The sequence below is a fragment of the Lithobates pipiens genome, unplaced genomic scaffold (genome assembly GCF_037356315.1).
Source record: "Lithobates pipiens isolate NorthernLeopardFrog02 unplaced genomic scaffold, aLitPip1_a1.2 Scaffold_8, whole genome shotgun sequence".
Taxonomy (NCBI): Eukaryota; Metazoa; Chordata; class Amphibia; order Anura; family Ranidae; genus Lithobates; species Lithobates pipiens.
Genome location: NW_027507903.1, coordinates 62035702 through 62049966, shown reverse-complemented (window position 1 = coordinate 62049966; position 14265 = coordinate 62035702).

Sequence of the window (14265 nt, the reverse complement as noted above, 5' to 3'; positions counted from 1 at the left end):
ACTTTTGAAATGAACAGACTCGCTCACACAAATGCGGAGGAAAGTCCGCTCATTTCGAGCGCGTCTCCAGGTAGGCGGGGCCCGCGAAGGAGACGTCGCAGGCCCCGCCACCTGGTATGAACTTTAAAGGGGAACCACAACGCCGAAAAAAATCGGCGTGGGGGTTCACCCCAGGTCCACATTAGACGCTTGTCCGAGCACGCTACCCGGCCGGCCAGGAAAGGGGGGGACGAGCGAGCGCCCCCCCCCCCTACTGAGCCGTACCAGGCCGCATGCCCTCAACATGGGGGGTGCCCCCACCCCAAAGCACCTTGTCCCCATGTTGATGAGGACAAGGGCCTCTTCCCGACAACCCTGGCCGTTGGTTGTCGGGGTCTGCGGGCGAGGGGCTTATCGGAATCCGGGATCCCCCTTTAATAAGGGGGCCCCCCGATACCGGCCCCCCACCCTATGTGAATAAGTAAATACACCCTATCAAATTCCTTGGAGCGTCTTACTTTCCAAAAAGGGGTCATTTCGGGGAGTTGTTTGTATTATACTGGCATTTCAAGGCCTCCAAAACTATAATAGGTAGTCAAGATGCGACGAGGGGAAATACGCCCTTTAAAAGCCTGAAGGTAGTCATTGTATTTCGGGGGTACCAGGCTAGGCAGCCAAAAAGTCTCACATGTGGTATCCCCATATTGTAGCAGAATGTGTTTGGGGTGTAATGTCTGATAGATCTATGGCATTTGTGAGAAATATCTCAGTGACAACTTTGTGTAAAAAAAAAGAAATTATTTTTTTGTCATTTTCCCGAAAACTTGTGGCAAAAAGTGAAATCTTCCATGGAGTCAACATGCCTCTCAGCAAATAGCATGGGGTGTCTACTTTCCAAAAAGGGGTCATTTGGGGGTGTTTGAACAGTCCTGACAGTTTATGCCCAACATTAGAAGCCTTTGCCACACATCCACCCACTCATCTAATATTGGGCATACATTTAATGTTCTTTTTTTTTTTTTTTTTTTTTTTTTGTGCTGCTGTGGGATGCACTGTCTAACATATTCCTGCATTCACATCGCTCAATGTGAATGAAGAAATGTTGCCATTAAAAAAAAAGTATATGCCAAAGCATAAAAAACAGATTCCTCCATTCCTATCAATCGATGTAGATGAAGAAATCTGTACCAGAAAGTGTGTAGTATGTCCACCATTAGAATCTACTGCCACACATCCACCCACTCTTCTAATATTGGGCATACATGTAATGTCCCAAGGGCTGAATGAAATATATAAAAAAAATGGAATCCTCCATTTACATTGTAGATGAATAAATCTCTGTGAGGAAAAAAAATAAAAGTGAAAAAATTACATGCCGAAGCATAGGAGCGATCCGGTCCAGATCCAGCCACTGACCACCCAGCCCCCTCATGCTTAGCCATACATGTTCTCTCTCTCTTTTATTTTTATTTTTTGTAATCTATCAAAGACTTTCCAGCCTTTTGACTTTGAGAATCTCTTGAAAGATGTTAGGAAGTCAGGAAACTGTTTTGAGACCCTTTTGTGTGAATTGTGTGCCTTAGACTGTGGCATACTTTACCCTAGACTAATACTCCACTAGTGTGTGGTAGCAGCGGAAACAGTCCTTAAAGCACAGACCAGGTTGGCCATGACTAGAGGGACAGAAAAAACATGTTTGGAGACACCATACCAAGAGAGACACTACTATAGTTCTGTTTGTGGTCAATATATTGATCCATACAGACACTATACTAGCAATGGCGGTGATCAGTGACCCATAGTGTGCGGGTAATCTAACGCTAACTGACCCTGGCGCTATCTGACACTAGCTCATGTTGTAAATGGCACTAATACAGTGATCAGTGAAAAGTACTGTACACTGACACTGTACTAATAGCACTGGGTGACAGGTGATCAAGGGTTTACATGTGCCTAAGTTGTTTGGCATGATGGAATGCGCCACAAAGCAGGTCAAAATCCTGCAAATGAAGCGCCTCATCTGCAATCTCGTGATTGCATTGACTTGGCGCTTCTCATAGTGCACTGTGTCCGACACCCAAACACAATGCACTTAAAGGACATTTTTTTCTTTTTAAAGGGCCTTTTAAAAAAAAAAAAAGTATTTATTTATTTATTTTTTTACTGCTGGGGGGAGGGGGTCTTGGGGCTGGTGCCCGTGCGCCCCCTATGGACAGGCGGCCACTGAAGGGCATGCTTCAGATCACTAATTTGTGTTTCAAAGTTTTCTTCATGTGCAATTAAAACACCAACACCCTTCACCACATAGATTAAAGGCTTACCAGAAGGGAAGACCTTTGAGCTTGCGGATATTAACCCAGCCCAGGCCTTTCTCATCCAGGTTGTTCAGGATATCGATCTCCGGAAGATCCCTTGTACATGAACATCTTGTTACACCCACAGGAGTTTTGCATTTCACAGTTATTTTTACCAGTAAACTGAGATTATATGGTGAAATTAAATTAAAGGGGGGGAAAACAGTCTTAAGCTCCCCCTTGGGATTGTGGCAGCAGGGTTTCTAGTATCCCCTCAAGTAAAAAAATTGCGGGAAGACTTCCCATTGGCCCTTGGCCTCTGGAAAGGTCAGGTGTCACAGTATTTGAGCAGTTTATGGGGACTGCATTGTAGAATTTGCATAGATCCCCTCAAGTTTTGAAAATTGCAGGACGTCTTCCCATTGGCCCTTTTACTAGGTCAGGTGACCACAATATCTGGGCATTTTAGGGGGTTTTCTGTGTGGATTTTCAAATAAAAAGAGGGGTTCCGGGCCCCAGAAGTTCAGTCGCCTCAGAAGCAACAGCTGTGGTGTTCAGGGAATCTCTCCTCAGAGCAAATAGCGCTACTAAGGCTGAAGATGTCCCTTCCAAGGCGACTCATTGAAAGAGCCGGAGAAGAAGCAGAGGAGAACTGGATCTGAACATGCCTCGACCTACCTCGATCTACGGGTCAAGGCACAGCCAAAGTTCCTGGAGCCTCCACTACAACAGCCATCACAGACACTGCCGCCGCTGCTGACACAGCCACCGCCGTGGATGCTACTCCCAGGGGCCCCATCAAAGCTGCCGAGCTGCTTAGCTTCTCCATCCTTCAGGGCCCAGCGGTGGGTTTGGAGGAAGAGGATGTTCCACCCACGAAGGAAGTTCACGGGTCGGCGGACAGCTTAGCGTGTCACTCCAGGGGTCCCCCTCTGCGCAAGGGTAGTACGACTGGAAGCAGAGTGGGGGAGCACAACACAAGAAGAAGGAGCCCACAGAGAATAGCGCTGCCCGGGTCACAAAGGGAGCTGGAAGAGACAGGATCCCGGCCACCATATGAAGCCCTTCTGGAAGTCGGGCAGCATCCCCAAGGACATCCTATCCCTGTGGTCTGCACATAAAGGGATCAACAGGCAGGTGCTGCTGTACCTGGGACTGGTGACTTTTCGGGCTTATGATTTGGGTGTGAGATAAGAAGCTCTGTCTTTGATTCGTTCAGCTGGAGGGAGTTAGTGATCATCCAGTCCTCTATCGATTTGAGGCAGTTTTCAAGTTGTTGTTGGTGATCTTTTTTTCTATTGATCCGGAAATTAAGTTGCGTGTCGTCAGCGTAAGAGTGGAAGCAGAGATCTGAGCATCTGATGATTTGAAGGAGTGGGCGAATGTAAATGTTGAAGAGAACGGGTGACAAAGGAGAGCCTTGAGGGACTCCGCAGATGACTGCCCGAGATTCGGAGAGGAATTTTCTTAGTTTCACTGTCTGTGACCGATTTCCTAGGAAGGATGTGAACCATTGGAGATCTATGTCTTGGACTCCGGCTACTTCTGTGAGGCGGACGAGTGGAGTATTGTGATCTACTGTATCAAACGCTGCACTTAGGTCTAGCAGTACGAGGAGACACGGCTCTCCGTCATCTGCTGCTTCGAGGGCATCATCCCAAATCTTGAGGAGAGCTGTTTCTGTTCCATGACCGGGCGGAAGCCTGATTGCAGCGGGTCCAGGAGTTTGTGAGTATCCAGGTGGAGTTGTAGCTGATGTACTACAACTTTCTCCATGATCTTAGAAATGGTGTTGAGGCTTGTAATTGGCCTACGGTTGTTTGGATTCTGAGGGTCCAGGTTTGGTTTCTTGAGTAGAGGTTTGACGATGCCTTGTTTGAGGATGCTGGGAACAATCCCTTCGTGGAATGATCTGTTTATGAGGTGGGTTATGGTTGGAGCCACGATGTCGGAGCATTCTTTCAGTAGTTATGTGGGGGTGATGTCAATAGGTGAGGTACTGTCACGCAGTTTATTAATGATGTTTTTGCGGTGTCTGCGGTAATTGGGGATAGTGAAAATTTCGGCGGTTGCGGTATGTTGGTGCAGACATCCTCTTTATGTATTTGCTGGCTGAGGTTGGATGTTTTCTTCTGACAAATTGTTTCCCTGATGGTTTTGACTTTATCGATGAAAAAATCCAACAGTTTGTCACAGTAATCCTGGGATTCACTTTCTGGAGAGGATAGAAGATGGCCGACAAAACTTTTAATAATTGGTTTTAAGCCTTTTTAAATATTTGCTAGTGTGCTATGCAAAAAACATCTGGAGAAAAGCCCGGGTCTTTTTCAGCATTTGGACATAATTTTGGAGACTTACAAAAACTTTGGGGGCACGGCTTGGTTTGGTTATGACTAATCATTTTGACAAAAATTGGCAGTACACCCATCATTACAGCGAGGAACTAAGGATATTGGCCTATGGCTGAATCTTTTTCTTCCCCAAAAGCCAACAATTATCAGACAAGCCACTCCTCCAAACCAAGCATCACACTTCAATTATAGAAAAGGGGTCTGTTTTAACTGCGATGAAAACCACTGTAGATGGCCAAACTCGTGTAAGTACAGGCATGAGTGCGCATTTTGTGCAGGTACTCACCCCATCTCCAAGTGTTTTAAGAAACTATCATCTTTAAACCAGTCGGCAGGTAAGGAATCCTTTTCTAAAGGTGGAGTCACCAGTGAAACTACATGTAATGGCTCCTTGGCTCAAGAAATTCCCAGACACACCGACAGAACATCTCCTGTTTAAAGGCTTTTCCCTCGGTTTTTTCTTTACCAAGGTTTAACGGGTCAGGGTGCAAGATACAGCATAATTTTAAATCAATAAACGGTTTAGAAGCTATAGTGTTAGAAAAAAATCGCTATCGAAATTAGTTTGGGTAGGGTAGCTGGCCCATTTTCAGATTTTAGCATTTCCCCTTTAGGAATTGTTCCAAAAAAGGAGGCTCATCCATCATTTGTCATTCCTTTCAGGTGATTCCCTAAATGACCAAATACAGAACCAGAATTCATCTGTTTCATATTCTTCCTTTGAGGACACTTTGGTTATTTTGAATGAATTTGGTCGGGAGCTCTGCTGGCTAAGGCAGACATGAGGCTGCTTTCAGACTCCTGTCTATAGACCCCGTGTCATTTAATTCGTTAGGCTTCTTCTTTCAAGGAAAATTTTATTTTGACAAATGCCTGCCAATGGGCTCTTCTTTAGCTTGTTTTTATTTTGAATCCTTTGCCTCTTTCCTAGAATGGGTAGTTGCTAGGGTGGTAGGTGGGAATACCCTGATTCCATTACTTGGACAATTTTCTTTTCCTAGGTCCTCCTCATTCAAATACCTGTAGGGATTTATTGCTAGGATTTTTTCAGTTTGCGAGGCATTCGGGGTACCTTTAGCAAAGGAAAAAACAGTCTTTCCATTGGTTTCTTTGGATTTCTTGGGAATCACCATAGATACTGTAAATATGGAATTCAGGTTGCCCATGGAAAAATAAGCAGGCTTACAGGTTGTATTATTTTGTCAATTAGGAAAAAGGAGGTTAGTCTTAATGAGGTTCAGTCACTGCTGGGTCAGTTGGCATTTGCCGTCCGTATAATGCCTGTTGGGAGGATTTTTCCTGGAGGCTTTATATGGCAATAGCTGGACTCAAGTCTCCATCAGCTCATGTAAGATTAGCATACGACATACAGGAGGATTTAATAGTTTAATGGTTAAGGTTTCTGGAATACTTCAACGGCAGGGTTGTTTGGCAAAGAGAATTTGTCACAGATGGGGAATTCTGTCTTCAGATAGATTCTGCCGGGTCCCTGGGATTTGCGGCCATATGGAAAATGAATTGGTGCGCTGAGCCCTGGGATCCTGCCTGGAAGCTCAAGGGCTACTTAAAAAACGGTGTTTTAATAAAGCTATTCTTTATTTTGGTGGCCATTGAGCTTTGGGGCACTTATTTTAAAAACAGGCAAATCCTATTTAGTACAGACAAGAAAGGTGTTATGAACTGTTTATCCTCAAAGTCTCTGCCAGTCATTGTTCTGCTAAGGCATTTCATTTTTAAATGTTTGAGTCTGAACATTTGGATTAAAGCAAAATGTATTCCCGGAAGAACAAATCACTTAGCGGACGCTTTATCTCGTTTCCAGATGGAACGTTTCACTTCCCTGTTGCCAAACGTGGACCCGGTGGGTTTGACTTGCCCGAAGTTCTTGTGGAAACTCATTTGAAGAAGGTTTTATTCAAAGCACAGCACTCTATTGCCCCCGCCACCATGGCGGGATACCAATCAGCTTGGCGGTTATGGTCTTCATTTTTGCAAGAGCGTGGTGTCGCTGATACCTCGGTTCCCGAAGATTTAGCTCTGTTATTCTGTTATAAACTTTTCAGTAAAAACTTCTCTTGGTCGCATGTGAATAAAGTTTTTTTAGGAGTCTCTTTCTTTCTTAAATTGAACAATCTTCCTTCTCTTTTCAGTTTTTTCATGCTAAGGCAAGCTTTCAAAGGCCACAGAGGTTCTGGATAGGCTTTATAAGGCTGCAGAGACAGACTGCTGGTCAGAGTTTGAAGTACTGTTATTTAAAAGTATTTTCTATTGCATTCTTTACTGCTCTAAGAATCTCAGAGCTGGTCCCTCCAGCTAAGTGTAAAAAAGGGGGACTACAATGAGAACACGTGTTGGTAGGTGAGGTTTCAGTTAAATCTGTATTGGACAGTCAAAAACGGATCAAACTGGTAAAGGATCTTGGTTAGTATTAAATGTTTGTAGCAGTTCACTGTTTTGCCCAGGGGCATAGTTAAAAGATTATGTTAGGCATAATTGGTTAACGGGCAGTTTTTTGTACATAGTGATGGCTCTCCTTTGAGCAAATTTAAATTTTTACAGGTTTTCAAAAAGTGCAAGCATATTTTATGTTTGGACGATGCATGTCTAACATCACATTCCTTTAGAACAGCAGCTGCCACTGAAGCAGCTAGACTAGGTCTCAGTGAAGGCTTGATCAAGAGAATAGGTAGATGGAAATTGGATAGTTTCTTATTATATGTTCATCCTAACTCTTTTGTTTGAATATTTTCAGGTCCTCAGAAAATAGTGTGGATTATAAGACATTCATTTGTACATTGGGCTAGCAAGAGAGCGGATGAGATATTCTAAGAACTTGGGTTTAGACCGAACAGATTTCAAAGTGATGTGGCATGGGAATCACGGAATGGTTTGGTCAGACTTATTTAGCGTAGGTATTTTATATGTAAAGTGGCCAGCTCCTGATATTATAATCTAGCATTTGGGAGATAATAATTTGGGGAACGTTAAAAATCCTTGATTTAATGTTCTCAATAAGGGACGATTTGCTAAGGTTCTGATTTTTTCAGAAATGAGCCCTAGGTTGAAGTGATTAAACTCAGATTTCTTACGCCCCTTAGAAAAAGTGGGGAAAAAAAAAAAAAGTTAACCGGGCAATGGAGACATTTTTTAAGTTCTCATGGGGGATTTTCTTATAGTCAAACTGAATCAGAGGATGGGAATCCAGGTTTGTATAGAAGGGATGGAGTCCATTTGACTGAGATAGGTTTGGACATTCTCAATGCTGGTCTCAGCACATGCATTAAAAGCCGCAGTGATGGGGTGTGGGTGACAGGTGGTTTACCACCTGCCTTTTGGGAGATTCCCCTTTATTTGATTATACAGCTTGAGCCATAGTGGCGGAGCTCTTTTACATGTTCTAAAGTTTAACTTCTGATATTTATGTTGGATTGAATTCATATAATACTTCTGGTATTTGTTCATGGTTGAGGTAGCCACTTAGCCTCAGTTGAATGAAGCACATGAAAGCTTTGTAATCAGAAGAACAATAGCTGGACTCGGACCCACCTGCTGTGATGTGTGTGTGGTTGCAGGCTTCAAAGGGAGTAAGAGCAAGCTGGGTGGCTCATCGTTGGAGACACTGATCAATAGTGGACAATACAGCATGCTTCCTGAAGAATGGACATACATGTGAAGGAATGCCTCTTGGCAAAATCTATTGGATGTATGTTTGAATGAAAAGGCTCACACACAGACAATGCTCTCTGTTTGCTGTAAGACCCTGCCATGTGGTGACTTGGCCTACTTTGGGAGATGGCTCCGGCCTAAACCTCATGGTGAAGGCCAGGGGCGTAACTAGAAATCACAGGGCCCCATAGCAAAATGTTGTATGGGCCCCCCCCCACCCAGGGGCGGATCCAGATTCTAGTCTCGGGAGGGGCACTGATAGAAAATACTTTTATGGGGGCAATGGCTGATGTTGGCGCTTCAATTATCACGGCACCATTTGTGTTATGGTGTCAGGATGATTGAAACACATTATTTCTATTATTGCATTGTTATAGAAAATTAAATAGTTCAACTCACCATAATGCAGAATCAGTGGGAGCCTCGAGTGTGTCACCTGCCACCAGATGCAGATTGTCACTTGTCACAAGTTGCGGATTGTCCACCTGCCACCCATTGTGGATTGTCCACTTGCCACGTGACCTGCCACACATTGCAAATCGTCCACTTTCCACGTCACCTGCCACACATTGGGGATTGTCCACTTGCCACGTCACCTGCCACACATTGCGGATTGTCCACTTGCCACATCACCTGCCACTCATTTCAGATTGTCCACTTGCCACAAGTTGCAGATTGTCACTTGCCACACATTACAAATTGTCCACTTGCCATGTCACCTGCCACTCATTGTGGATTGTCCACTTGCCACGTCACCTGCCATACATTGTGGATTGTTCATTTGCCACGTCACCTGCCACCCATTGCGGATTGTCCATTTGCCACGTCACCTGCCACCCATTGCGGTTTGTCCACTTGCCACGTGACCTGCCACAAGTTTCAGATTGTCCACTTGCCACGTCACCTGCCACACATTGCGGATTGTCCACTTGCCACGTCACCTGCCACACATTGCGGATTGTCCACTTGCCACGTCACCTGCCACACATTGTGGATTGTCCATTTGCCACGTCACCTGCCACCCATTGTGGTTTGTCCATTTGCCACGTTACCTGCCACCCACTGCGGATTGTCCATTTGCCATGTCACCTGCCACCCATTGCGGTTTGTCCACTTGCCACGTGACCTGCCACACATTGCGGATTGTTCACTTGCCACGTCACCTGCCACACATTGCGGATTGTCCACTTGCCACGTCACCTGCCACACATTGCGGATTGTCCACTTGCCACGTCACCTGCCACACATTGCGGATTGTCCACTTGCCACGTCACCTGCCACACATTGTGGATTGTCCATTTGCCACGTCACCTGCCACCCATTGCGGTTTGTCCATTTGCCACGTTACCTGCCACCCACTGCGGATTGTCCATTTGCCATGTCACCTGCCAACCATTGCGGTTTGTCCACTTGCCACGTGACCTGCCACACATTGCGGATTGTTCACTTGCCACGTCACCTGCCACACATTGCGGATTGTCCATTTGCCACGTCACCTGCCACAAGTTTCAGATTGTCCCCTTGCCACGTCACATGCCACAAGTTTCAGATTGTCCCCTTGCCACGTCACATGCTACACATTGCAGATTGTCCACTTGCCACGTCACCTGCCACACATTGCGGATTTTCCACTTGCCATGTCACCTGCCATCCATTGCGGATTGTCCATTTGCCATGTCACCTGCCACACATTGCGGATTTTCCACTTGCCATGTCACCTGCCATCCATTGTGGATTGTCCATTTGCCATGTCACCTGCCACACATTGCGGATTGTCACTTTCCTGTTAAAGTCGCTCTGTTTGCCAGTCTGAGTCAGGCAGCAGAGAGAGGATGTAATCTCTGCTGCCTGCACAGTGAGTGAGAGCGGAGCTGGCAGTTTGCAGGGCGGGCGCCGGGCGGTGAGAGATGATGTCATCTCTCTGCCCCGCCACCCGCTGATTGGCCACCCACTAAGCCTCCCCGCAGCTTCCCCAACAACCCCCCGCCGCCGCCGAGTCAGCTGGCTGTGTCCGCTCGTACAGTCAGTGTGACTGTACGAGCGCCGAGCGGACAGGGAGCTCGGCGGCTCACCTGCCGCCCGCTCACCGGGCCCTCCTCAGCTGCGGGCCACGTAGCGACCGCACGGGTCGCTATGGTGGTAGTTCCGCCACTGGTGAAGGCCCTGTCTTGGTCTGAGCCTAGCCGATGCAGCAAAGCCTCATGGAGGACCGTGTGATAAGTATCTTTCATATTCTTGTATTATATGTTCTGATTGTAAGCTGCGTGATATTGTAATGTCCTTTTACTACTTTATGTTAGCTTTCCTAATTTCTTGGGAAATAAATAAGATAGTGTTTTACTAGCAGCAGTGTATGTGTTTTCATAAGTAACTTTATATCAGTGTGCCTAGTAGGGTTGTATAAACTAGATAACTATGGGAAGAAACAAGGTAATAATAGTTTGTAGAGCACATAATGTCTTTCATTTGGCACCCCAGATAACATGTGGCAATCCTAAAAGCTGCATAGAACTTACAGGACAGAAGTGCTCAGGTACAAGGCAGCTGATAATGCCACAATAAGTGTGGTGAGTCTGTACTTTGGATAGGCAAAAATTGAATTGTTTTGAATGATATCAGGTAAAAGTGGTAACGAATTAAGAATAGTGAATGCAAGAAGAGTGATTTGTTTTTGTTTTTTGTGAGTTGTAAAAGCTAACGATAATTGAGTTTGATTTAGTACTCAATGCAGTGTTGGTACGTTAGTACAAATAGAAGTGTGTATTGTGTGGATTGTATGGTTGTGAAATAGAACTTGTGTATACATATGTTAAAAAGTATGCCTCTGCCAGTTACCATTCATGTGCAGATGAAACTCTTGAAAGCCAGTATAAGGTTCTATTATCTCAGTGTCAGCAACATAATAGCAGATTATCGGGTAAACAGCTAAAAAAAAGTTAAGAAAGAAAAGTTGGCTAATGAAATTGCAGTTTTGCTCAGAATTAAAGTTATATCTGAGCAAATGGGGGGGAAGTGGGAAGTAGAGAGGAGGCATCTGGGTGAGGACATAGCGAAAGTCAGTGAAAACCTTCTAAAGATTGCAACAGCCTCCAGTGATGAGATGGATGAATTGCGGGCAAAAGCAGGAGATTTGTCAGAGAGAAACAGCGAGCTACAAGAACAGCTCCACAGTTACAGCATGGACTGTGATATGAAGAGCAAACTTTTAGAGTCATTGCGAATGAAGTTGTCAGAGATGGAAGAGTTGGTTATGTCTTTAGAAAGAGAATTAGCAAATGTACTCTCCCAGCTTCTTACTACAGAGAAAGTTATGGTATCGCTCAATGAGCACAAAGGAACATGCCAATTGGCCGATATCTGCACAATCAATGAGGAGAAGGGCCGTGATGAAACACAGTCTGCTATGGCACCTATAGCTTCAAGGCAGAATGAGAGTTTGATTACAATCCAAGAGAGACTTACTTTGTGCCAGATTTTGGGTGAATTTAATGCCCTGGAATCACCAATGAGTCTGTCCAATAAATTTGAAGCTCTAGTAGTTAAATTCCATTTGAGTAATGAGGATGCATGCTCTCTTCTGAAAGCATGGCTACCAGGACCTTTGGTAGGTCAGTTATCGGCACAAGTTAATGATAACATAGCAGATGCAGAGGTGCAGATGAAAGAGTTGCAGCGTATTGTGGACAGTCGTGATAATGGTATGAGTGATTTGCAATGAATGAAATTTAGGAGAGGAGATGACCCAATTTTGTTCTGCAGTGAGTATCTTGCATTGTATATGAAAGTGTTCAACTGTCCTGACTTATTGGAGGACGATGCAAGTTTCATATACTCAATGGCCAATAAGTGTTATGTAAGCTATCCCACTAGAATGGCTCTGAGGAATGCTAGATCCTACCAAAATTTTGTCAATATTCTCCGAGACTTCTGTCAAGAGTCCAGGGAAAGGGAGTATGGGTCAAAGGCAGATGTATCCGTAATAAGCAGAGGTACAGGAAGGCAGAGAAAGTTCAGACATAGTAAATGGAATAGGCATAGACATAGATTTCATAAAGCCCTTAAAATTGCTAGCATGGAACAGGAAACCCCAGAAGTACAGGTATCTACAATGAAAACCCCCACCCAGGACAGGGACAGCGTAACTCAAAGGCCTGATATGAAAGATAGCAGCCAGGACAGATTACACAGTTCTGAAGGAGAGATAAGAAATGACAATCCACACCCTAAGCACAGCCAGCAACAAGACTGGATGAACATTCCAATATTTGCGCCCTGGGCTAATCTACCATTTTGGCTTGTATGTAATTGGACGCAAATGGCATTGACATTTTTCTTGAGTAATATGGCAAAGATTTCCAATACCACTGCGTAGTATAGAAAGGTATGGCAACTATATTGCATTAATGGGAAAGGCTTTGGGGACTTAAAAAGTCATTTGTCATGATAATTGTGTGTAATTACTGTCTTTGTGTTCCTTTTCCAGAGACCATGGAGAAGTTAAGTCCGTGCAGCCTTGTGTGTGTGTCCAGCCTACCTGTGTCCCAAGCCTCCGTCCCGAGCCGCCGTCGTCCCGAGCCTCCTCTGTCCCGTGCCTCCTCTGTCCCGTGCCTCCTCTGTCCCGTGCCTCCTCTGTCCCGTGCCTCCTCCGTTCCGTGCCTCCTCCGTCCCGTGTCGTGCCGATGGATCGCCGCTCTTCTCGGCGGCCATTCTACAATTCAAAAGCCGCGCCTCCGTCCTCCGCCTGTGATAGGCGGAACACTCAATTTCCCAGCAGCCTGTGTTCCGCCTATCACGGACATCCTCTCATACTCGTCCGTAGTATGAGAATGAACGGATGTCCGTGATAGGCGGAACACTGACTGCTGGGAAATTCAGTGTTCCGCCTATCACAGGCGGAGGCGGAGAAGGAGGCGCGGCTTTTGAATTTTAATGTCCGCCGTCTGTCTGCTCGATACGCTGATCGAGCAGTCAGACAGCGGTGACTCGAGTATAAGCCGAGGGGGCACTTTCAGCCTCAAAAAAGAGGCTGAAAATCTCGGCTTATACTCGAGTATATACGGTAATTGTATTTCAGATTGGAATGAGCACTCTCCTCAGGAGAAAAGTCCATGGATGTTGTCAACTAAAAGTTGAGTGTTTGTCATTGTTATATGGTGGTTGTCTTGTCATGTTATTTGTGTGATCATGGCCAGATTTTTTATTTTTTTACATTTTTTTTTTATTTTTTTATTTTTTTCTTCTAAAATTTTTTTATTTTTTTTGATATTGGTTTAATCGTCTATTTTATTTTTATTTTTGTTCAGGTGAAAAAGTAGTAGGTTTAATCCACCTGAAAGGGGGGGTAATTGACAATGCCCTCAGTTAGAACCAGTCACCTGAAAGGGGGATAATTGACAATGCCCTCAGTTAGAACCAGTCACCTGAAAGGGGGTAGTGCATACATCGTAAAGATACAGATAGATGCATTGTCTTTGTAGCTTGTAAAATTTGAAGTTTTTGAGAAGCAACATTGACGTTCAGTTTTAAACATTTTTGATCATACCATGGGGATCCATTTTACAGTGGGTTCAGCCTAAAGAGGTCATGGTTGGTTGGATAGTTTGGTCAGAGTTGCAGAAGCCAGGAATACTGAGGTCCTGGGCTCCAAGGAGGGAACTATAAGTAAATATGGTAAGCGAGCAGATATTGTGGATAAGAATTTGATACTGCTCTTGTTTTTTCACTTCCGGAATCCTGGTGGAGCGAGAATTGGAGAGGCTTCTGGAACATGGATGACAGATGATCATCTGGTTGGCAGTTTGTCTGTGCCACACCAGACTGCAAATTTGTTCTGATAAACATCAGGAGAGGAAAAAAGAAAAAACTTGAAAGATTCAGATTACCGTATATACTCGAGTATAGGCCGACCCGAATATAAGCCGAGGCCCCCAATTTACCCCCAAAAAACTGGAAAACGTATTGACTCGTGTATAAGC